The 25,791-nt window shown below is 40.1% G+C and overlaps 1 non-coding gene across 1 annotated transcript; it reads right to left on the minus strand.

Moving 5' to 3' along the window:
* Positions 1–5,090: 5,090 nt before the first annotated feature.
* LOC111823095 lies at positions 5,091–5,221 on the minus strand. The gene has a single exon (XR_002826092.1).
* Positions 5,222–25,791: the final 20,570 nt, after the last annotated feature.

Genomic DNA, 25,791 nt, shown 5'->3' on the forward strand with positions numbered 1-25,791 from the left:
CCCAACTCCCCTATTGGCCCTACTCTGTGTGTGACAGAGGATGGTGCCCTAACTCCCCTATCAGCCCTGCTCTGTGCGTGACAGAGAGGAGCTCCCCAACCCTCTGATGGGCCCTGCTCTGTGCATGACAGGGGGCAGCGCCCAACCCCCTGATCGACCCTGCTCTGTGCGTGACAGGGTACAGAGCCCCACCCCCTGATGGGCCCTGCTCTGTGAGTGACAGGGGGCAGCGCCCCAACCCCCTGATTGGCCCTGCTCTGTGCATGACAGGGGGTGGTGCCGCAACCTCCCCATCGACCCTGCCTTGAGTGTGACAGGGGGCGGTGCCCCAACCCCCCAATCGGCCCTACCCTGAGCGTGACTGAGGGTGGCATCACAACCTCCCGATCCGCCCTGCTCTGTGCATGACAGGGGGCGGCGCCCCAACTCCCCAATCAGCCCTGCTCTGAGCCCGACCAGGGGCTGCACCTAGGGATTGGGCCTGCCCTCTGCCACCCAGGAGCAGGCCTAAGCCAGCAGGTTGTTATCTCCCGAGGGGTCCCAGACTGCGAGAGGGCACAGGCCGGGCTGAGGGACCCCCCCTTCCCCCCCGAGTGCACAAATTTTTGTGCACCGGGCCTCTAGTATGTGTGTGTATATATATATATATATATATATATATATATATATGATGAAAAGTTTCTATTATAAGTGCTTGCTATAAGATGTACCTTTTTTAAAAAAAGTTATTATTCTAGAAAATGATTACTGAACCATCAGCAACTCTAATAACAATCTAGGCCAGTGGTCGGCAAACTGCAGCCCCTTGAGTGTGGCTCTTCCACAAAATACCACGTGGGGGCATGCACGTACAGTACGATTGAAACTTCGTGGCCACACTCAAGGGGCCAAAGATCCGCATGTGGCTCGCGAGCCGCGATTTGCAGACCATGGATCTAGGCCACTCTTATCTGCAGAGTGAATGCAAAGGGAAATATGAAATTCCCAATTATCTACATATAATGTTTATTGTCATGGCTTGACCCTTTGCTACAAATATTTTATATTTTCATTAATTTCCTGGAGCCTGCACTGATTGTATTGGGCAATGAGTGACATATTCTCTTTGTAGTTTTTGTCCTGAATCTCCATATCATTCTGAGGGAAGAAGAACAACTGTCATCATCCTTTCTCTAGAGAAACAAGCAGCTCTGGTCAAAGTATTAATTCCCATGACCATCCTATTATGACACTCTGTTTGAACCAGGGATAGTAGTCAAAACTGATTAAAATACAACAATGAATGTGCACTCTCTTGGGTCTCACTGTAAAATATAATTTCATGTATATCAAATTTAGTTAGTTAAATTTTTATAGCTAAATTTTCCAAGTCTTTATTTTTTACAAATTTGTATAACTTTGCATCATGTATGTACATTAAATAAGGGCTCTTTCAGAGAACAATTATTCTCTTTTTCTGGTTTGCCAATCTTCTTAACTTTGCTGAGGAACTACCAGACTGAATCACCCCTACTCTACAGGCAGACTCCTTGGTCCTTGTTCTGAGTACTCAGTTCACTCTTTCCCCGCTCTATCTTCTCTCCCCACACCTCCTGGATATTTTGATCCTTTATTTATTTTATTTAACCCTCAAAATTAGCAGAAATTGTGTGAAAATCTTAGTTACTTTGAGCAAAGGAAATAACTAAGCTATACAATACAAGGAATGCCCTGCTGGTGTGGCTCAGTGGTTGAGTGTCAACCTATGCACCAGGATGTCAAAGTTCAATTCTAGGTCAGGGCACATGCCTGGGTTGCAGGCTCAATCCCCACTAGGGGGCATGCAGGAGGCAGCCAATCACTAATTCTCTCTCATCATTGAGTAAGAACCCTAGAGAAAGGTGGTTTTAAAGGCAGGTCTGAACTATTGTTTTTCTTATGTGGGTTATATCAGTGTTTTTGTTAGATTGATGGGTCATTACTTGTTCCATTTTCACCCCTTTTGTCGAATAGTTGTTCATCCTAAATCGTTTCATTTCTTATATAAATGTTTTTCTAGTAATCACTTTATTTTCTCAATTAGAGTATTCTTGTCATCTCCATGTACATGCCAAGGGCATTTGTGTACCTTTATCCTCTCCAACAGGTGTAACTTGTTTTTCTGAGAGTGAGGGTTCCCAGTCACTCCTATATATTGGTATCTTTTTGAGGTCCTGCCTATACCTTGAGCTCCGCACCCACCCTGATGCTTTCAGCTGGGGGTAGATGGCTCTGTTGTCCATGATTTTATCAGAGGAGAGAAGATCCATTGGTCTTACAGCTCAAGGTTTATTTCTCCAATAATTACCCTGAAGATTTCCCTGGGCCCACTCCTGTTCCTTGGCTTTTCCCCTGTATGCTTGGAGCCCCTCTGCACCTATCCTACCATATACATGATCCTGACTGATTTATATCAAAGATTCTTCAAATGTTCTGGTGCATTTATTAGATAATTCTTGTTTTCCATGCTATTATGGATTTTTTTCCTTTTAAACATATTTTCATAGGATAATTATGGTGAATGAGGAATGTGCTCAGTCTGCCATTTTGACCCAATCTCATTTCTCTCTAACTGCGTCCCCTTTCCCACCTGTATACCAGCCACATTCATTTGATAACACTTATGGGTGCACGTCTTTTGCTTTTCTTCCTTCAAATCTTGCATCTTCCAGTGAGACTCTCACTACATATTTTTTTACCTATCTCAAGGACTTTCTATCCCTTAAAGATTTCCCTGATTCCCATGTCCAAATGTTAGTATTCTCCTCCAGTGAATTCTTATGGTCCTTCATTTGGATCTGTTAAAACTAAGTTATAACAAAGCAGAACTTATTATTTATGAACTAAATACTCATTCACAACCAAGCATGGTGTCTTTCTTATTTTAGTATTCCCATTGAACATAACAATACCTTCCACATAGTAGGGACAAACATCTGTGACTGGAGTTGAATTTATCTTTATACTGTGCCTGGGCTAAATATCAAATGATATTTGTTGAGAAGCACAATAAAATAAATTATGCTTGTGATTAACTTTTGTCCTTAAAATTTAATTGATGTCTTTCTTTAATGTTATATTTATATATTTAGAACCCCAAAGAGATATTAAAACTACTTTTTATTTGCTCGTTAATTATAGACATTAGCTGGTATATTTTCTTAAACAATGCTATCTATTCAGCACACACACCCTTAATCTCTTGCAGAGGGTTCTACACTGACACATATTATTATTTATCACAGCACTGCCCCTAATCATTCACGCTGCTCAACCTCATCAGAGGTCCTTCCATCAAAGTATGTCACCATGGTAACACAAGCCAGACTGGCCATTTGGTCTCTGTTTGGAACACAAAGGTCACTTGAGTGTTTATGACATTTGGATTGTAGAGTTTATTTCCAAAACTACACATTCTGCATGGTTTTGACATTTGGAAACACTCTTTATTAACAGTATTTTCCCTTGGTGTACATATATTTTTCAATTTGGAATTATATTTGTTTATTGGAAATAAAAGCAGCCAATGTAACCAATTTTATGAAATTCATTTTTGTTTCTTCATTACATTTCTTTCCAGAAAATAATACGTTGTGCTTTAAAAGAGTGTAAGATAACTGTTGTAAAATATAAATCACTTAAATCACAAAATATATCTTGAACTAACAAACTGAAAACCTGATAATTGATTATTTTATAATGTTCTCTTTTTCCTCAAAATATAATTAAATCTTGAGTTTTTATTGACATGGGATAACAGAATTATTCAATTTTTCACCATGCTACCTTTTTTCATATCCAGAAAGTATATAATTTGAGAATAAAAAGAACAAATGCATTTTTATTGAAGTAGAATCATTCGCACCTAAATTAGAGATTTTCTAAAAAAGAAAAGCTTACATTTTTAATAAAATATTTAAATACTAAAAACTCTAGAGCAGTGGTTCTCAACCTTCTTAATGCCGCGATGCTTTAATACAGTTCCTCATGTTGTGGTGACCCCCCACCATAAAATTATTTTCGTTGCTACTTCATAACTGTAATTTTGCTACTGTTATGAATCGTAATGTAAATATCTGATATGCAGGATGTATTTTCATTGTTACAAATTGAACATAATTAAAGCATAGTGATTAATCACAAAAACAATATCTAATTATATATGTGTTTTCCGATGGTCTTAGGCAACCCCTGTGAAAGGGTCGTTCGACCCCCAAAGGGGTCTCGACCCACAGGTTGAGAACCGCTACACTAGAGCAAAGTGAGCCTGGAGCACTCTTACAGTTGGGGGTGGAGGCAAAGCAAAGGTGAGAGACATAAGTAAAATCAGAGTGTCTAGGAAAAATTAAAGGGAAGATATCCTAAAACTTCCAGGAAATCTCCACCAATGGAGCAAAGAAAAAAAAAAGCCTCTATTATTCTGTGAGCAACAAATCAAACTGGGTTGGGGATCTCAGACAATTCACTCATATGATTGCAAAGACAGACAGAAACTCCCAGATTGGAGAGAGCTCCCCTGAGGGCTCCCAGATTGGAGAGGGTGCAGGTAGGGCTGAGGGACCCCCTTCACCGCACTACCCCCCAGTGCACTAATCTTCGTGCACCGGGCCCCTAGTTTGAATATAATAAAGATCATAGTTGTTTTTGGATAATAAGACTCAATATCATAGAATTCATACTTTACAAATATATACATATATTTAAAATAATATTAGCTAACACTGAGCACTTCTTATGTGACTGATTCTGTTCTAAATACTTTAGACATATTAGCTCATTTAATCCTTACAGCAACCCTAAGAAGTCAATGTTATAATGTCCCCCATTTTACCAATGAGAAACTGATACCCAGAGAGATTAGTAACTTGCCCACGGTTATACAACTACTAAGTGGCATAATAATCAGAACTCAAACCCAGGCAGTCTGCTTCCACAACCCAAGTGAGACTGCCTCCAACTCTCTAAATTAAGAAAATTACAACCAAAATTCAAATAAGATGATTCATTCAGAATTTTTTTATAGCTACTACAGATAATTTATTAGGGTTAATATGATTTTTTTTAAATTATATATATGTCAGTAGAGGAACGATCCACCCTTTCCACTAGCAAAGGGTGAACAGAAAGCTACTATATTTCTCTAGGACATTTACAATATATGAATTTTTTTTAAGTTGCAGAATACAAGATAATAAATAGTTCAACCATAGGGTATTTGATATGGGGAACATTATAAAAGTTTTATTGAACGACATAAAAGATGGAGGGATATAAATTTTTATAGATGAAAAAACCCAATATTATAAAGTGGTCTTCCCCCAAATTAATAAAATTTCAGGCAAAATGCTTACAGAAACTTTTTTTAAATTTTATTTTATTGTTTAAGGTATTGCAAATAGTAGTACATATGTCTCCTTTTTTCCCCCCTACTGACCTCCCCCTGGCTTCCCCTACCCCCCTGCACTTGCCCTCGCCCCCTCGACCCCAGTGTCTTGCATCTGTTGGTTATGCTTATATGTGTTCATACAAGTCTTTGGTTGATCTCTTACCACCCTCCCCCAACCCTCCCCTCCCTTCCCGCTGTAGTTTGACAGTCTGTTCAATGCCTCTTTGCCTCTATTTTTGTTCAACAGTTTGTAATGTTCTTTATTATCCATAAATGAGTAAGATCATGTGGTATTGATCTTTCACTGACTGGTTTATTTCACTTAGCATAATGCTCTCCAGATCCATCCATGCTGTTGCAAATGGTAAGAATTCCTTCTTTTTTACAGCAGCATAGTATTCCTTGTATAGATGTGCCACAGTTTTCTAATCCATTCATCTGCTGATGGGCATTTAGGCTGTTTCCAAATCTTAGCTATTATAAATTATGCTGTTATGAACATAGGGGTGCATATATCCTTTCTGATTGGTGTTTCTGTTTTCTTGGGAAACAGAAAAGTTTCCCAAGAAAAAGTTTCCTAGAAGTGGTGTTACTGGGTCAAATGGCAGTTCCATTTTTAATTTTTTGAGGAAACGCTATACTGTTCTCCACAGTGGCTGCACCAGTCTGCATTCCCACCAGCAGTGAAGAAGGGTTCCTTTTTCTCCGCATCCTTTCCAGCACTTGTCATTTGTTGATTTGTTGATGATAGCCATTCTGACAGGTGTGAGGTGGTACCTCATTGTTGTTTTGCATCTCTCAGATGATTAGTGACTTTGAGCATGTTTTCATGTCTCTTAGCTTTTTTAATGTAGATTTTTATCTGAATAAACAAAGCATCTGAGAGTAGCTATGAAAAGTCTCCAACAAGAAGAATTTGCTAAATATTTAAGTATTTAAAAAACAACAGAAATTAGTTTAAAAAGTAATGTTAAAAATTATGATTTTCTTTTTCTCAACCATTTTCTTAATCAGAAACCTAGTGAGCTTGTTCCTTGCTTTTTCAGAAACCTCACACTGATTTTCACCTATATTACAATTACCCAGATCTATCCCATGACCAAATCTAGCTGCAAGGAAAGGTGATTTAAAGTTTTTTTAAAAGTAAGCTTGACTGGGCACATTGCCACCATGATCAAAATCATGATTCTGTTAGTAAAGAAATGATGTTGAGCTGGGTTAGCCCTCACACTAAGACTGTTTAGTTTGCCCTTAGTAGACCCACATGTACAATGAGCTTTATCACTCTGGCTAGTCAGGACTCAACTATTAGGAAATGGTCAGTTTCCAGCTCCATGGTAGCTTTTTGCTCTGCTTCATGGAGTTTTACCCTAAAGAGACATTTTTTTTTTTACTTTCCTCCTCTCAGGTAACTCAGTCCAGTGCCATTTGTCAACCAATATCGAGAAACACTTCATTCAGTTTTCCAATTGTTTTCAAGACAGGGCAGGTCTAGTGCCCGTTGCATCATCACAGAGGAAGCAGGAGTCCTCTCTGCTTGTCCTTGTTTAGGTCATGCCATATGACACTACAAATAAGCAATTGTTCTCTTCTGAGTTGTATATAAATTTTCCTTTATTAATCAGTTGCTTAGAAAATGAAATGCATTTCTCATAGGAGCTTATTAAACATTTGCAAATTTACCAAAGATGTGTATTCCACAGACTACAATTTTAATCACCGTTTATATTATTGAGCTGGTAGGAAAATGCCTGCAGAATTCCAAACAACTCCCAAATGTGACAGATGATCTATGTGCCATTAATCCTGGTATTACAGAGGCCATGCTTCCTCAGCAGACCTCAATCATTCCAAATATTTTGGAAATCATCACTACTTATCACTTTGCAGTTATAATTACATAAATCTGTCACATCTCATCTCATGCAAACTATGCTATTGTGTATTTGTTTTCAACATTAAGGAAAATTTAGGCTACCATTGTTGAGAAATTTACAGATAATTTTATAATAGGCTTTATGGTGGATGTCATGTGACTAAGATTCACAGATCTGTCTTAAGCAAAACTATTTCATGCCAGATAAACTTCAGTAATAATATACATATGGGAATTTAGGGTAAATTATAAACCAAGTGGGGTTTTTGGTGTGTTTTTGTTTTGTTTTGGTTTGTTTTGTTTAATACTCCAAGTGCTTTAAATATCTTTCTGGTTATGCCTAGCTCAAAGAATTAAAGATGTTAGCTCTCTGTAGAATAAATAACTTTCTGCATATGATGATTAGATGGATAGCAAAAAGGTCTGTCGCTCCTCCATTTCTCTTATCTTGGGATTATAGCTAAGAAAGTTCCAATTAACTCCACTTGGTGAAGGTAGACTGGAAGGTGCTGTTTCTACATATGGTTTCTTGGATTGGCCAAGCACTATAAAAACCAGTTCGAGAAGGGAGGCCAGTCAAATAGAGAGAGTGTAGTGTCCAGAGCCTATTGGGCCAGAAGCTGGGCACTCTGTGCAGTTGACAAGGTGTCAGGGGAGGGAAATTCTACACAAACAAGTAGAAAAGAAGCACAGGTGATTCCAAAGCGGATGGAATTTAGAATCAGGCTGGCATAGAGAATTAGCATTGACAAACGTCTATCAGATATAGCAGGCCCAGCAGAAAATCTAGGAATTGGGGCAATGGTACTAATCACCTGGAGCAAGATTAGAAAGACAAATGTAGGCCTTATTTGTAGAAGGAAAATGGTACTAGGACAGGGGCAGGGCAGGAAATCTAATGTTTGAATGTAACTTGCTGCAAAAATGACCCATTCAGAGTCTCAGAGTGTCAGGCAAGAACTCTCCAATCAATCAGTGGACATTTGGTCCTGTCCAATCATCCATGGACACTTTTGGTTCATGCCAACCCATCTACCCAACCCTATGTGCCATTACCAGCGAGGCTCCCAAAGCTAGAAGGGTTATTATTGATGATGTAGTCACAACCCAATATCTGTACCTGAAATATGATGGAATTTTTATGAATTAATCCGGGAAACCCAAAGTGAAAATAAATATTTTGGGACTTTTGAATCTAGGGATGCTTTATTAAGTGTGGACATTTCTGACAGGAACAAATAGCAAAAACCTCTGGGCAGAGGCCAAATGTGTCGGTGAACATTTTGGACAGGATCAAATGTCTTGCAAGACTCCAATCCATCTGGTCCTGTATATAGGTTGATCTTTACAGCTTTTGATGCAGCTGAGACAGATGGAGGGAGTGAAGAGGCAGAGCCATGGGGGAAAGACAACCCTGGGGGAAGTCCTGGCAGGCCTGAAATCACCAGCCCGCCTGCCATGTGTGTAAATGTCTCATCTTCAGAATCATTTTCTGGAGGTCTTCTAGAAGATCTGTTAAGATAAAAAATATTGCCAGAGAGGAAACACTTCAAGCCCTGAGAGACAAGTGTTAGCTTCAAACATGGGGAGTAGTGTCCCGAGGGAATACAATTCAGACATTAGGTTTAAAGGATAATTGAAGAAAATAAAGTCCTAGGGTGGATAATCTTACACATATTACAAATTAGGGGGGGGTTGTTTCTTTTATGCCCCTCATTTTGTACCCCCCCCCCCACTAGGCAACATGCATTGAGAACCCTTGTATGTCAGGTACTTCTAAGGGCCTTTAAATATATTATTTCATTTAATCTTCCAACCCTATGGGCAAGTTTTATCATTTCTATTTTAGAAACACAGATGCTCAAAAAGTTCCCCAAGATTACATAGACAATAAGCTGAAGAACCTGGATTTATACTCCTCTATGTATGATGACCCAAATATTCCCACAGGAGGCTCATTCAAAGTCCAAGTGAAAAGCCTTGATAGTTTCACTAGGAAAGGTGTCATTGGAAATGGTGGGATGGGGATGGGGCAAAAAAAAATACATATCAGAGAAAGAAAATGAGTAGTTAACTGCTATTTGTTAGTGCTGACCATGAACAGAGATTGTGTCAGGTATGCAGGATACTGACATAAGAAACCAGACCAGACTCCATGGAGTTTCTAGTCTGGCAGGGAAAAGTCATTCAACCAATAATGGAAAATAACTGTAAATAAGTATTAACATCACAAAGAGTTGAAAATAGAGATACCAGGGGTAGCTGCCATCAACAGAACTGACACTCCTGGTTTTGTTTGTTTGTTTTGTTTGTTTCTCTTCCCCATGAGTTCTCTTTTTTCTAAACTCAATCCCTCCACGCCTCCTCCCTCTACTTATGAGTTTGTTTCTATTTTGTTTATTTTGTTCATTAGATTCCACATGAGTGAAATCATATGGTACTTGTCCTTCTCTGACTGGCTTATGTCACTTAGCATAATGCTCTCCAGGTCTGTTTTGATAACTCATTTTAAGCAAAAGGAGGGAATGATAAATTATTCTGAAGGTGAGAGAGAATAGAGACAGGGAAATCAGGACTAAGAACAGTTTTGGGGAGGAAAACATGCTGAGATGGGATGACCATATGTTGAATTTAGGGTGAGTCTGAGGCATCCAAGAAAAATTGTCCACTAAACAACTGAAGGTCAGGTCAGGTGCCAGAAGCAAGGGAAAGAGACCCTGTTAGGAGGCCTGGAGAAACACTTCACACACAACCAAGCTGGACACGATGAAGGAAGGGGCCAAGGGCTCTCCAAGGCATGATCTTCAATTCACATCCTTGCCTACTACAGCCCCTGTGGTGTGGGAGTGTGATGGGGCTCTTAAAGGGTAAACAAGCAAAGATACTTATTTGCAGCAGGTATCTGAAACTTTTAAAGGACGCCTTTAAAAAGGCACAGTTCCTTTTAAAAATAGTAATAGCTGACACCACTTTGTGCTTATTCTAGCCTGGATGCTACCTAGTTTAGTCCTAACAACACCATGAACAAAGCACTATCATTATTATTTCCCTCCGGTGTAAATACCAAGAAAACCGAGGCCCGGGGAGAGTAGCTTGCATCATTATGAAGGCTGTTTCCAAGATTCAAACTCAGGCCAGGCTTTAACCACAACTACAGAGCAAGGGGAGAAGGAACAAAATAATTCTTTTTTCCTTCAAGCCCCGATGTAAAGGGAAGAGAATGAAGTTCCTTATTTTATTTTGCAAAGACACAAGATAGAACTTTATACGCCAGTGCTCTTAGAGGGAAACTGATGTTAGCCTGCACCTCTGAGTCCCAAGTATTTTAAATACATTGGGTCAGATCCTCTTATTCTGAATTTGTCTTATTTACTCAGACCTGATTCTTCCAACTGATCGATATTACTACTGCTCCATGCACGGGTTCATACTAAGATCCCCTTTGCGGCTGCTTCTAGAGAAGCCTTGAAGATGGGGAGGAAAGAGGTTAGGCGGCCAAACCAGACATCACAGGATATCTAATACTGGAAAAATCGGCTTATCAAGAAACTTGCAGAGTAGCCTCTGAAGTCTATGGGAAGTTGGGCCAGGATGGCCAAATACGGAAAGGAGAATGATGTTTCTCTAAGCACTTGCTAGAAATGGAGCATACCATGGGCAAATCCCCTGACCTCTTTAACCTCTGTTCCCTCATCTATTTAATGGGGTTAATCTGAAAGTCACCCTGTGCTGCCCTTGTGAGGATTGAATGAGACGATGCTGATATGCCCTCCACACAGGGGATGAGGCTGAACAAGTCCTTAATAAATAGTTGCCTTAAAAAAAAAAGAGGTAATACATATGAAAGTACTTTATTAGCCCAAAGTACTGTATAAAGGTGGTTCTTATTTAATTATTTAATTATTTATTTTCTGAGCACACGTTTTTTCCACAGAAAATAATCCCACCACTCTGACTGAGGTGGTTGACCACATCCATGACTGAATCCACCTCTACATTGGAATCTGGTTGCTGACCCAGCCCCGCCTCAGCTTTCTGGTCGGCCCCAGGGCGGTGTCCCTGTCTGCTTCCCCTCATGTGAGAAAGGTGACTCTTTATTAGATACAGAGAAGAGAACATTGACTCAGTAGTGCATTGGGAATAGGTAGCCATCTGCGAATATCCATTTCAAGCTGAACGATTGATATTACTCTTTCTCTTCAAGGGTCTTATTTGTCATGCTTACCATAATATTATCTAAAAGCCACTTGGTATTTTCTATGCAGATGTACCATTGTGAAACTGAATAATAAAAGTTGCATCTTGGAAAACAATATGAAACATTTAAGCTAGTATTCTCATCTAGCTTTGTGACTTGTTATCTTCCAACATCAATGTTTCCATTGTCACTCTGCTGTTTCAGATAACAATGCTTTCTGGACACTTGCCTGCTGGCCATTTAACAGATTAGGGGCTTTTTTTTTTTCTTGGTTCTCCACTGTGTTGATTCCCAGCTATACAGTTACCATTTGTAAATCAGCGGAGCAAGAAATTAAGGGCACACTGGAAGCTCTGCCTGTGGGATGCCAATAACAATAAAGGTATAGAGTCGCCTTGCTGCCTTTCTGCTGCCCACTGTACATCCAATGAAAACGCGCTCCTCCAAATAAGCATCATTATTGTAATCACTGGGAGGAATAAATGAGGCACAGTAATAATCAGATTAGGACATGATGAAATACATTTCCTGGATTTTATAGTACAAAAATAAAGACCTGCTTTGAATGCTTGGTTTTCATGTTTTTGTTTTAATTCTCAGGTGAATTTAGACTGTAACTTCCATGCTACCTGTAGTTACTCCCTAGGTTTGCTTTGAAGTGCATATTCTTCTGCCCAAATGATACCGAAAAAGTAGGAAACAAAAGAGGGGGGTAGCCCTGGCCTGTGAGGCTCAATGGATGAGTGTCCTCCCATGCACCAGAGGTTGATTCCCTGTCAGGGCACATGCCTGGGTTGCTGGCTCAATCCCCAGTTGGGGGTGCAGGAGGCAGTTGATCAATGTTTCTCTCTCACATCCATATTTCTCTCTCTTCCTCTCCCATCCTCTCTCTAAAATCAATAAAACATTTTTTTTTAAAAAGGGGGTGGTAGAATGTTGTTGTATAATATTTAAACTGAGCAAGCTTAGTTTTTCTCTTTGTGTGGAGTAAACGTCGGTGATCTACAAATTCTAAATATTTAGTCTCCTGTCATAGAATCATTCTCAAATCCAAAGGGCCTGTTCACTATCAGAGAAAATCAAGGCCTCTCACTGCCTTTAACATTAATAGAAATCCAGGCAGAAATCCTTAGAAAAACAATATAAATTTCGGATTTGACAATTCATCATGCTCTCTATTCTGGGCTCAGTTTAGCGTATTTGAATTCAAATAGGAGGCTTCTGTTGATACAAATATTTGCAGACTTCTGATGCTAAACTGGTCATATGACAGATGGTGACAAAGTATTAACTGAAACTACCACCCGACAATATGAAGGAAAGAAGTTTCTGTGCAGAGAAATATTTGAATGTTTCATAAAACAGTAAATATTCAACATCTCAGAAGGCTTCAATTTAGTTTGTAGGAAAACTGCATAAACTTTGGAGTCAGGCTGTTTGGGCTCAAATCCCAATAGGTAGGTAATAGCGAGATAAATACAAAATGTGACTTTGTGGAAGCGATTTAAACTCTATAATCTTCAGAGATAAATGGTGATGGAAGGAGACTTGACTTGTGGCAGTGAACACACAATGTAGTGTACAGATGATGTGTTGTGGAATTGTGCACCTGAAACTTGTTAATAAATTCAATAAAAAGTAAAAAAAATCATTTAAAAAATAAAATAAACTTTATAAGCTTCAATTTCTTCATATGATCAATAGGCATGGCCTCTTGTGATTGTAGTGAGGATTAAATAAAATATGTATATATAGCACCTAGCGTAGTCCCTTATCTATATGGAAAACATGGTAAAAGTTATTGTTATCCTCATTTTTGTTTTTATATAATTAATACATTTCTTGTACTACCTGTAATTAATATCTACATGCTGTGAAGGTATATGTAGGCATGCAGATGGGGAAGGTGAGAGAAAGAAGGAAGAGACAAAATCAGAAAATAAATGCTAAGTTACTCTCCAACCCCTAACATTCAAATGTTTTTTCTGTTCCTAATCATTCCAATCTCAGCAAACTGAATTATCATCTGCCCAGTTGCTCAACCCAAGTGTTTTAGAATCAGCCTTAATGTGCTCCTTTCCCTTGCTGCCTGGCTCTGCACTCCCTCCTCCCCATCCACACAATCCCAGCATTCTCATCCCATCATCATCTCTCCCTGCTTTTTAGGAAGAGTAGGCTTCCTAACCCTTCTCCTTGATTTTACCCACAGACCCCTCTAGTCCATTCTCCACATAATACCAGAGCCATCTTCTTAAAATACAAATTAGATCTCTTTTCCCATCTGGAAACCCTTCGATGACTTCTCACTGTACTCCAAATAACATCAAAACACCTCCGGGATCCTGCATGATCCGAATCCTAATAATCCCTGAATGCCACCTCCCCTCACTCTCAACACTTCAGTCAAGTGGCAAGCCATGCTCCTTCCTCCTTCCCGTTTCACAGCCTTTGCACATTTTGTTCTCTCTGCCTGGGACCCTTTCTTTTTTTTACGGAATGCCTATCAGGTCCCTTTCTCACCTTCAAGCCAGAGATTCAAGGTCATCTCCTCAGAGAGGACTTCCCAATACTGCAACCAAAGCAGCCGACCTCTTCACCTCAGTTTTCTCTTGACTGGCAGGCTGTCTTCTTAGTAGCCCCTAAAATGATTTGTAATTATTTTGTTTTTCACTTTTTCCTTGTCTGTGTCTCCCAAAGACTATAAATAACTTGAAGGCTGGGGTCATATCTGTCATTTTTATTTTTAAAGCTCAGCTTAGGTGTTGTGCTTGGCACAGAAAAGATGTTTAGTAAATGTTTGCTGAAAAAACATGATGAATTGAATAATTCAATCTTGTAAATTTCCATGGTGAAAACACCTTAGATGTATAATAATTTATTTTCACTCTTTAATGAAAGGTCAGTGAAGGGAAAGGTGACATACCTCATTGTTATATGGGTACATGTATCCTTAAAAGGTTAGAAATAATTCACTCTATACGAAGCAATTGTTTGAGAATTCTCTGTAGCCTGGAAAGAGGTCATGTTGAAGAGGCAAATGTAAATTCAGGAATTTTGCTCATTGCATTTACTTAATTGATATTTCAGGACCACTGGATCACAAGTCCATTTTCTAAAATCTCTCTCTAATTCCAGAGGAGACCATGGTTTGAAACCAACATTACAAGCACATTTCATAGCATTCAGCCCTTTTTTACTAGGGGTGATCAAAGATTAGTTTCTTTTCAAGTGAGAATTTGTCATTTGGAAGCTTGTCATCTTCTCATAGGCCCCCAACTGATTATTTTCTGAATAATTTAGCCAACATATGAAAAGCTGACTGCAGTGGGTATGTGGGATGTCACTTGGATCCCCCCTTTGGGATTCAGGTCCTTCTCCTCTGACTATTGGGAATGTAGTTGAAGAAAACTGCCTTGTCTAGGGTCACACCCTTTGCCAGGGGATGGTCCTGTGTGTTTGTGTGTTTGTGTGTTTGTGTGTTTGTGTGTGTGTGTGTGTGTGTGTGTGTGTAGGGGGAAGATTCAGATTTAGTCCTCTTGTAAGGGCACAACTCAGAGGGATCATTCCTGTTCCAAAGCTCTGCAGGCTCAGCTGAGACCTTTGTTGCAATTGCACTGCCTGCATTGAGTCTGGCTTTTCCTTATGCTCAATTCAACTCTCTACTTCTCCACAGGTGCTGGTCCTGAGAGCACTCCCCAGTAAACTTCCTGCACCCAAATCTCCACCTCAAAATGGAGATGGTGTCTCCTTAAGACCCTGACCACGCTGATTTGATGCCACTTTTCCCCACCATCCCCCGTTTCCTTGTCATGAAAAAACTCCCCTGCCCAGCTCTCTCTCAACAACAGGTAGAATCTGATGGCAGGATTGGTAATGATGACACAATACGTTGCTGACTATCCCCAAGCCTAAACCACTTCCTATATCCTCTCCCTACTCCATGGTGCTTTCTCAGTGCAGAGAAAAATGTAATAGGGACTATTTCCTTACTAATTAATTAGTAAGAAACTAATCATGAGTATGTACTCTGATATAATTATCCAACAAACATGTGTTATAGGCTGGATTGTGCTCCCACCCCCCCCCGATCATATGTTAAAGTCCTAAACCCCCACCCCCCAGTATCTCAGAATGTGACTGCATTTGGAGATAGGACCTTTAACGAGACAATTAAGGTTAAACGAGGCCACTCAGATGGACCCTAATACAATATGGCTGTGCCTATATAAGAACAGATTAAGACACAGGCATGCCCAGTGGAAGACCATGTGAAAAGACGGGGACAATATATCTATTGAAAGCCAAGGAAAGAGGTCCCAGAAGAAAACAACCCCGATTGATGCCTTGATCTCAAACTTCCAACCTCCAGAATTGTGAGAAAATAAATTTCTGTTGTGTAAACCCAGTGTGGGGTGCTTTGTTATGGTGGCCCTAACAAATTAATACAACATGTAATTGTAAAACCTGTGGGTTTTGTTCCATGCCCTTTAAATGCATTGGGTATACCTAAGAAGGCCAGAAAAGGCATCTACAGGAGGGCTCCAGAATGTCTCCAGGCTGTGTGCATTCCTCATTCCTTGCCTTGCCCTATTTTTGTTTCTCTGCCCCATTTTTGTTTCCATATCTCTATTTCTGCTTGGTGTGGGTACCTCATATTAACTATGTGGTTTTAGAGTATTTCCTCAGCCCCACTCTTCTGTATATACCCTCTTTTGTTTTGATGCTGTTGTTTGGCTGATTCTTTATCCTGTACCCCGAACCCCACATCCAGGAAGCTATTTTGGCCAGTACCCCACTAATCTAGGCTTTTCTAAAAGAGTTGTTCATAGCTTGGGGGGGTCTGAGTTACCAGTTGGGGGGCGGGGATCACATTGATTTTATCCTGATTTCCCATCTAGAAATTTAGGAAGTAATCTGTGGGCAGCCTGGTGCTTTCTAGATATAAGGAATTTTACTGTAATATATAAAAATATTTAATTAAGGAAGAAAAAAATCATAAAAGTATATTCCTGAAGAGAACATCATTGTAAGTGGCAATTTCTATTGGCCCAGAGAGCCCTTCATGTGACACTTCAGGGCCTCCATCCAGTCTTCTCTAGGCATGCTGATGATCAAATCATCTCAGATGACAGCTTCCTGGCATTATTGTGCTTCTGTTGTCTCACACCTGGACCACCACCGACGCTTAGGGGCCCCTGAGGGGCTTGGACTGTGGGGTGGCCTACGGCAGAAGAGACACCTCAGTCTCCTTGTTGGAATCTTACTTAAAGAGCATCAACTCTCTGCCACCTGCATGGGAACTCTCAGCTTCTGGTGTAACAGCTATTAGTTGCTTCACTTACAGTTTCCATCCTTGCCCTTGACTCAGTCAAGGTCTGGGAATGTCGTTGAGTGACAGCTTCTGCTCTGTGCTCCCCTCTGATGACTAAGGCTTTGTTTCTGGGTCAGGCTTGTCACGACTCCTTTCTCCCTTCAGGGAAAGCTCTCTCCTAGTTCTCTCCTCAGTCCCTCGTGCAAAAAGACTTCTGACAGGCTGTCCTGCCAGCTCTCAGAACTTGCCTGAGAGAATGAATGCTAGCTTCAGGACACACCACGGGCTTTTGTCTCCAGCACCGCTACCCACAGCCCCCTCCCGTGTCTATACAGAGTGAGTACATAGTAAAGAAAACTCGGTTGCTTCTTTAGGAAAAAGCTGAAAAGCTGGCTGTACGCTCTCTGGATGTTACTCTTGCCTCTGTTGTCTGATCAGAGATAGGACACCCACCTATTGCATCATTATTATTGTTATTATTATTATTATTAATGAGTCTAGTGTCTCCTCTTGTTTAGAGAGAATGGCCATGACACTTCCTAGTTCTGTCGCCTAGGTGTCCATGTCTGCAGATTTCCTGTCAGTCAAGCCTTAAAACTCAGTGTTGTTCTGTTCTGTCCCTGAATCCCCTCAGTGCACTGTGATCATGTGAGGGGTTTGAGAGCTTTTCCAGTGACAACAGTCCCTCCTGCCTAGAGCTCAAATGAAATGTGAACACCCCTGGGTGTTTTAGCTTAACGACTTCATGTTTGATTTGACATGGAAATCAATCAAATAAAAATACGATACATAAAATGACCTTACATTTTGGATTAGAGAGAGAATAATCTTGTGTAGGGTTAAGAGTTTGCCATTATGGAGTCCTTCAGATATGTTACTTGGGTCATCTGCAGGCCAGAAATGACTCTGTTAAATAAAATCTTCCTGAAAATAAATGATATTTTCTCTTTTAACTTTTATGTAAATCTGAAGTGCTGCTGCTATTAAGACAAGAGGTTAAAGCTAAGGTGTAGTAGGATGTTGTTTGTTGGCTGGCTACTTTTTCCATATGGAAAAGGATATGTGTATTCAGCTTCCTTCCTTCCAAGACTTAGGAAAAGTGGAAAGCAAGAAGATAGGTAGAAAAGAGTCAATTCTTTTATTGATGTAGGAGCAATGGCGCTTGACATATTCACTGTGCCTTCATCCCACTGAGAGGAACATGTGACCCGCTGCAGGGAATTGCTCAGGGAGCCGACCCAGGGGCAGCTGCCCAAGGCATGTTATGATCTGGGTTTCTTTGGGGGCTATTTGCTCTGCTGTGTATTAATACCCATGAGTATTGCCTTCCACTCAGGATTAAAGTTAAACACCAGAGCCAGAGGACAGGGAGGAATGCCAACCTGGGAAAGCACTGGGAGGAGAGGCTGCTTTTTCACATCCTGCAGAACTTCCACTTCATGGTTTTAAAATCTATACCCAAGAAATATCACAAATAGGTCTTCTTACATCCCTTGCTTTTAATTCTCCTTTACACATTTGTAATGCTTATTGCTAGGGCTTTTTAAAAAGAAATTGCTAAGTGAAATAAGTCAGTCAGAGAAAGATAAATATCACATGATCTCACTCATCTGTGGGTTATAATGAAAACATAAACTGATGAATAAAAATAGATCTAGAGACAGAGAAGCATCGATCAGATGCTCAAACCTCAGAGGGAAGATAGGGGAGGGTGGGGTTAAGGGGGAGAGATCAACCAAAGGACTTATAAGCATATAAGCATAAGCTATGGATGCAGACAACAGGGGGTGAGGGTGGGGTGAGGGTGAGAGTGAAGGCAGGACTGGGGGGATGAGGGGACAACGGGGAGATAAGGACACATTTGTAATACCTTAATCAATAAAGGAAAAAAACAACAACAAGAAATTGCTGTGTGAGAGTGTGTGCAAGTGCAATTTGCACAGATTCCTAAAAAATAAATAGTGCAAATACATTGGACTTCCAGTAGCCTGTGTCAATTATTGCTTCATTTAGATTTAATATGTCCTATATCATTGTCCACATAATTTCCCCTCCCATTTTAGATGTGGCAAAGATCACATGATTTCAACTACCATGTCTTCCCATTACAGGCAGCTGTGCAAGTTCCAAGGAGCAGGGGGGGGGTGGTGGGGGGCGGTGTCAATGCTGTGGTAGCACCCATGAGATTTTTCCCAGCAGAGGAGCTGGCCACTGCAGGAGAGGGGACCCACTTCCCGTTTCTGCAGAGGCGGCATGGCCAGGCTGAGCTAGACATCCAGCCGGGTTATGAGCTAGATGTTCAGGCTATCAGCTAGTTGTCAAAGGTCATGGTGACCCTTTGCAAATGACAGGGATTGGCGGCAGCAGCTTTGTAAAGCAAATTCTCATGCACACCAAAGGGATTTCAGTCTGGCAGTGTGGTCAAGGTTCCAGACATTCCAAACAATGGCAGAATGTTTGGCTGCTCAATTTTCTTTATATGACAAAAGTTATAAGAAGATGTAAATGTGTTTAGACACTAATGGTTGTAAAGAACACATAAGTACAAGAGAACAATGGTCTATTTATTATCCATGACATTGAGAGCAGGCCTGAAACAATGGTTAAGCAAATAGTTCTGGGTTTGAATCTCAGCTCAGCTGTTTGCAAATTGAATAACCTCTCTGAGCTTTAAATACTGTTTGAGATGTAAAGGAGATAATCTATGTAAAATATCAAGGATGGAGCTTGATATATGGTAATTACCAAAAACCCTATTGAGGATAGCGAGTGTTAAAAAAAAAACTTTCAGGTTTAATTTACTTAAAATTAGGACTAGCCCAGCCAGTGTGGCTCAGTCAGTGGATGAGCAGCAAACTATGAATCAGGAGGTCACAGTTCAATTCCAGGTCAAGGTACATGCTTGGGTTTTGGGCACAATCCCAAATAAAATTAGGACCAAAACTTGATGGTAAATGGTAAAAACAAGGTATCAATCAATAAACAAATAGGACTGTATCTTGAATATAAAAATAAAAATTTTAAAGTAATCTTATTTTATAATCAGACATAGACTATAACTGCTAGCCAATTTCTATTCCCATTCCCTCTGTGCATGGCTCCTCTCGGGAGTGGGAGGGTGTGTACGCAGCACTTCACCTGGGACTTGTGTCCAAGACAAGCTCACCCAGGGCAGCAGAGGGGGCCGCCCGCCTTTTCCCAGTCCAGCATTGCCCCTAGCAGCACTGCGGACAAATGCATACCCCGGATTTGTTACTTACAATGACATCATCCACAGGCCAGTGAGACAAGCGACACTCAAGTGGTTCCTAGAAGCTCCCTCCAATTCTTTCCCCCATAAACTCAATCTTTGTTTATGTCACAAATCTGTCCCAAATGCATCTTCAAATCTCCCCATAAAATGGAACTAAACAGACTACACACAGCTCTGCCTCCAGTTACTTATTTCCTTTTATGTGACTTTCCAATTTTAATATAATGAGCATTGAGAAGGAGCCACATAACCAGGGCAGCTGTGCTGAGTGCACACAGCTGAGCCTTGGCTCAACCTCCTCCTCCATTTGGTTAATCCCACACGTGTTTGTATAGATCCTAAACTTCGGCAAACCACGGCTTGCGAGCCACATGCGGCTCTTTGGCCCCTTGAGTGTGGCTCTTCCACAAAATACCACATGTGGGCACACACATACAGTGCGATTGAAACTTCATGGCCCATGTGCAGAAGTCAGTATTTTGTGGAAGAGCCACACTCAAGGGGCCAAAGAGCCGCATGTGGCTCACGAGCCGCAGTTTGCCGAGCCACAGTTTGCCGACCACTGGCCTAGATGGACTCGGCCAACTGATTGGGGATGCAGGTAAAACTTTAGTAATGACCTGCAACAGGCATGGGCTCCCTGTTTGTTTCCCCCTCCTCTATATCCCAGCTTCCACCTGCAGGTGGGCCTAAGGGCAGAACTGTGCTCCAAAACCGCACAGAGAAACCCCTTGTTTCAGCCAGAAGACTGGGAGAAGGGCCCCCTGAGTGCCAGCGAGTGTGGCAGGAATCCCAGGTTTTTATTTTTAATTTATTTTCCCTCCTAGCCCTGTCCTAAAGCCAGCCACAGTTGGGAGCTGCTTTGCTATGGCAGCAACTCTAACATTTAAAACCCAGAGTGAAGAGAGAAACCTCACTCTGTCCAGGGGAAGAGGGGGAAAGGGCTCCTAGGAGCCAGACTGTGTGGGTCCCACTGGAGAGAACGGCTCTACTCATTACACAAACTCAGTAAGTCCTACACTTACTCTTCAACTGACCATGTGCTGAATGCACCTAAAGAAGCACAGCAAATGCTTCAAGAACTCTGCTATGCCAACCGATGTGGCTCCGTGGTTGAGGTTCAACCCATGAACCAAGAGGTCACTGTTCCATTCCCCGTCAGGGCACATGCTCAGGTTGGGGGCTCAATCCCCAGGAGGGGGCTGTGCAGGAGGCAGCCAATCAATGATTCTCTGTCTTCATTGATGTTTCTATCTCTCTCCCTCTCCTTTCCTCTCTGAAATAAATAAAAAAATATTTTTAAAAGGAACTCACTTGTGATATAAACCACTGCCCTCGACTAATTCTTAAGTGACACATGCACCAGGGAGACCTAACCAGCAAAGCAAAGGTGACAACTGAACTGATATTAGAATCACTGTCCAGAAAATGAGAGACACAACTTATGGTCTGACCAAATTACAGTAATACCATGAACAGGTACACATCAATTACTGTCGTGGTCAACAATATCAATACTACAGGGATTCAAACTACCTAGAAAGATCTGTTGCCCTCAGGGGTATGTTCTGACTACAGTTAAGACTGGTTAATAGGTAACTGGGTACTTATCAAATAGCTGAGGTTCTTGAAAAGAATTTGTCAAGTTTCTAAGCATTAAATTATTATACAATTGCTTTGCAGTTAGCAAAAGAAGGGTCTACTATGTAAAGTCAACTTGAAACTATCAAAAATTTCAAAAAATTCTCACTCAAAGGGTATAAATAAATATCTGTTATATCTCAGAACCAAAAGGTGGCACGGGAACTAGAGGGGCAGAAAAGACAGTTTTTTGTTATAGTTAGGGAAGAGACACAATTCCTCTGTTCTCAGAGGAATTTTTTATATACAATTTAATAAGCCTTAATGGTTAAGAACTCCTCCTCAGGCTTTAGTGTATATTAAATTGAATTATAATCTATATACCTAAGAAATATCTAAGTGTTCTACCAGCTCATTAAGTAGCTATAACAATGAATAATTTAGACAGAATAATTAATCAGGACTTGTCTTATCAGATAGAGGACTTTTGACTAATAATAATTGTCCTCCTCATTTAAAAGTTCAAGTTAATGTTTGGGAAGCTAACATGTGGACAGCACTTTTATAGGACATTTGGGAAGCTGTTTTCAATGATAGCCACATTGAGAAATATACGGATTCCTGTTTCTTCAGAATAGTTGGAAAATAAATCATGGCTATTCATACATAAATGTACACTGATGTGGTAGAATAATAGTTTTGAAATGTTAATAGTATCTTTCTGAATATGTGTTATTAATAATTTAGCAGCATCATATATTCTAAATTATATTTCAAAATATATTTATTCCTAGAATATATTTATTTTAGCTGACTAAGGCATTGGTTAATGTGTTCAGTGCTCACTGACAAACAAGAAAAAATGAGGGGCCCAGTCAGATGAAGGTGGATAACAGAAATCCCACATAGATTTGATGACAATGACTGTCAGGTGAAGTGGGGTATTATTATAACTATAGATTAACAAACTAAAGCACAAATTGAGTTAAGTAGTCAAGACCATACAAACAATAAATAGCGGAGCCCTTTTGGCTTTTTCAAAGTTATATAATAGCATTGGTACATGAGTAAAGTATAAACCAGCAGAACAAAGTAGCTAACCATAGTTCATATATTTAGAAACTTTATTTATGACATTTCAAATCAATAGGAAAAGAATGGACTGTTTTACATTCCATCAGTAAGATGACAAGGAAACACGGAAAAATGGGAAAGGACACGGACAGAATTTTGATAGAATTTTGTCTCAATGTGTATTCTATCCAAAACATATGAAACATTGCTGAAAATCAAGAAGAAAAATAACCAACAACCATATGGGGAAAATGCACAAAAGAAATGAGTAAACATTTGACAGAATTGCATAATGATTTATGAAAATATATTCAACTTTACTATCAATATTAGCAATTCATATTAAGACTACAATGACATATTTTGTATCATTAATTTGGCCAAAGAAGTTGGCCAAATTAATTATATGAGGTATTTGTAATGATATAAGTGGGGAGATAATATATATAGAGAGAGAGTGAGAAATAGAGACAGAGACAGAGAGAAACACAAGAGAATTCTTTCACCCTGCTGGTAGATTGTAAATTGGCATAACCATTTTGGAAAACAATTTAGCAGTTTCTTGTAACATTAAAGAAACATAATTAAAGATCCAGAAATAGGTTTGTATGCACCAGGAATATTTGCAATATGGCATAACGATAAAACAAAACACTACACAGTAGTGAAAATTAAACTTCAGCTGCATGCAGCAATGCTGATGAATTTCACAAAAATAATGTTGTGAAACATAATCTCAAAATGCATTCTATATGACTCTTTACCAAGTTAAAGAAAACTTTTTAAAAACTTGGAAAATAGGGCTTCATACACATCCAGTAAACTAATAAGGCCTTGATAAATCCCCCAATCAGGATAGTGATGGTTACCCAGATTTGAGGTGGAGGGGCGAAGGGACAGAAATCGGGATACCATGAGGTCTCAAGGTATTTCTAATGTACTTCTAAACTTGATGAAGTGTAAGTGTTCATTTATATATGTATGTATATCAAACACAGTATATTTCTCATTCAAGGGAAAAGAAAAATGAAGGAAAGAAAGAATAAATGGACAGTTCTTTAAAACATAAAAATATGAATAAGCAGCTCTTATTCTAAACTATTTCACCACAAAAGTTAGACACCTACTTACAGCTGAAACAACTCACTTACTTCTAAATTCCTTGTAAAATAACACAGACGTGAAAGCTATGACCCAGACAAATTTTTGAGCCAATGCACTGGAAAGACTAAAATAACAACAGCTATGTAAGCATTGCTTAAATGCAATTTAGAAATTTTTCAATGTCTGAAATGGCTTTTTAAAAAAATTCACTACTGTCATGAATTCATTCATATAGGAGTAAAGTAATGACATTTTTTAGTATCTGCTATATATCAGATTTAATCTAAGCTGATTTGCCTTCTTAGTATATATTCAGAGAAGGATATATGTCTTAGAATAGACTATTTTTCTCATATTAACTAATATTTTTGTGTTTTATGATTTCTCTGAAATAATTGTGTGCCTTTTATTTTATTTAGCTATCTGCTATTTCTTTGCAATGTCACACTTGTGGCAGAATCCATCATTCCAAGGCTTAGGACATTCCCTGTAAAAATATGATTTCTATTTCACTGTGAAAATTTGAGTGAGAAAAGGTCATCATATATTAGTACAAACAAAATGAAATAACAATCACAACTAGAAATATTGGAGTTATCCACACTGTAGATGAAAGTAGATATTTGTTTTAAAAATAGACTCTTCACAGAAACAAGTTACTTAGGAGCAATTACATTTCAAGAAAATATGGCAGATTGAAACAAAATTAAAAATGAAATATTTAGCAAGAATTAGAGAGCTCTTTAGCCACTTCAGGACATCCTAATGTTATTCTTTTAAAATCTCTCTTTTTTTTCAGTTTGGTAAGCTTTTGACTTTGAAATCTATCACTGACGAAAATTTAGACTTGAGCTAAAAGTCTATTCTTGATTCAATAATTAGAATGCAACACTTAAATATCTCTCTCTTTCTGTTTATTCCTGTGCCCTGGTATATCAGGGATGTGTATGTATTATGCAATGTGTTTTGTGTCAGTGCCATTTTAGCAGGAAGCAGCCACCTGATAGCAAGCAAGCCTACTATTTCTGTTATAAGTATGAGGTCTCAGAGAAGAACATTTGATTCCCTCCTATTCCAGGATCAAAGATGGAAAAAATGTGTTAGAGGTCTGCTGGTGAGAGTATTTGTCAAGTTTCTATTTTATTTAATGATTCTAGAGAAATCTTCAGTTTTCTTTATAAAACAGAAAAACCATGGTATGTAATAGTATTTCACTTTATTTATTTATTTATTTATTTATTTATTTACTTACTTACTTACTTACTTAGTGCATGAATTCGTGCACTGTGGGCTGCAAAGCTGCGGTAGGCACAGGGGTGGGTCTCAACCCATCCTCCATGCCCTTACCCGGCCCCTTCTGCAGTGGCCCTTGGTCCCCTGTCTGCTAGCAGCCCCGCTCCTGGCGCTGTCGCTCCCACATACTGACATCGCTGGCCTCGCTCGCACCTGCTGAAGGCGTGGAACGATTGAGGCCAGCACCAGCAGCGGGTGCGAGTGGCAGCTCCAGCACTGGCAGTGGGTGCGAGTGGGGCTGTTGCCAGCAGCAGGTGCGAGAGGTGATTGCCAGTCCCAATTTTCCCTCAGGAGCAGGGGGAGGTGGAGAAGCCTGAGGAGCAATTGGGGCCAGCAGCCACTGCTCGCACCTGCTGGCAGTGGGTGCGAATGGTGGCTCTGGTGCTGGCAGTGGGTGCAAGTAGGGCCAGTGCCAGCAGCAGGTGCAAGCACTGGGCAGGACCATGGCATACGGGAGCAAAGAATTTTCAGTAATCACCAGAGGCTCGCCTTGATGACAGCAACCGGTGCCCCGCCTTGGTCTTGTGCCCCCACTCACCTGCTCCACCATCCTGCTGCAGTCGATGCCCTCCATGTTCTGCACATGCCCCCTGGTGGTCAGAGCGACTGGTTGTTTGGTTGATAGGTTGTTCCAGTTGTGTCGCTGTTCAGTCTATTTGCATATTAGCCTTTTATTATATAGGATTGTTCATCCTCA

Source organism: Myotis lucifugus, unplaced genomic scaffold (genome assembly GCF_000147115.1).
Source record: "Myotis lucifugus unplaced genomic scaffold, Myoluc2.0 scaffold_390, whole genome shotgun sequence".
NCBI classification, from domain to species: domain Eukaryota; kingdom Metazoa; phylum Chordata; class Mammalia; order Chiroptera; family Vespertilionidae; genus Myotis; species Myotis lucifugus.